This window comes from Egretta garzetta, unplaced genomic scaffold (assembly GCF_000687185.1).
Source record: "Egretta garzetta isolate BGI_Z169 unplaced genomic scaffold, ASM68718v1 scaffold30, whole genome shotgun sequence".
Taxonomy (NCBI): Eukaryota; Metazoa; Chordata; class Aves; order Pelecaniformes; family Ardeidae; genus Egretta; species Egretta garzetta.
This window is the reverse complement of record NW_009258383.1, coordinates 682611-683226: the sequence shown is the minus strand read 5'-3', so window position 1 is coordinate 683226 and position 616 is coordinate 682611. Positions and strand designations below refer to the sequence as shown.

At 49.8% G+C, this 616-nt stretch overlaps 1 protein-coding gene across 1 annotated transcript in view; it reads right to left on the bottom strand.

Moving 5' to 3' along the window:
* Nucleotides 1-616, bottom strand: part of NMT2 (N-myristoyltransferase 2) — a 25660-nt gene that overhangs the window by 14045 nt on the left and 10999 nt on the right. The window lies entirely within an intron of this gene.

Here is a 616-nt window from a genome sequence, read left to right as displayed (position 1 = left end):
GACCAACAACCCCAGGGCCTTTTCTGCCAGGCAGCTTTCCAGCCACTTTTTCCCAAGCCTGTAGTGTTGCATGGGGTTGTTATGACCCAAGCACAGGACCCGGCACTTGGCCTTGTTGAGCCTCATACAGTTGGCTTCAGACCATTGCTTCAGCCTGTCCAGGTCCCTCTGTAGAGCCTTCCTACCCTCACAAGCAGATCAACACTCCCACACAACTTGGTGTCATCTGGAAACTTTCTGAGGATGCACTCAATCTCATCATCCAGATAATTGATAAGATGTTAAACAGAACTGGCCCCAATACTGAGCCTGGGAGAGCACCACCTGTGACCAGCTCCCAACTGGATTTAACTCTATTCACAACTCTTTGGGCCTGGCCAACCAGCCAGTTTTTTACCCAGCAAAGAGTACACTCACCCAAGCCACGAGCAGTCAGTTTCTCCACGAGAATGCTGTGGGAAACAGTGTCAAAGACTTTACTAAAGTCCAGGCAGACAATATCCACGGCCTTTCCCTCATTCAATAAGCGGGTCACCTTATCATAGAAGGAGATCAGGTTGGTCAAGCAGGACATGCCTTTCATAACCCATGCTGACTAGGTCTGATTGCCTGGTTG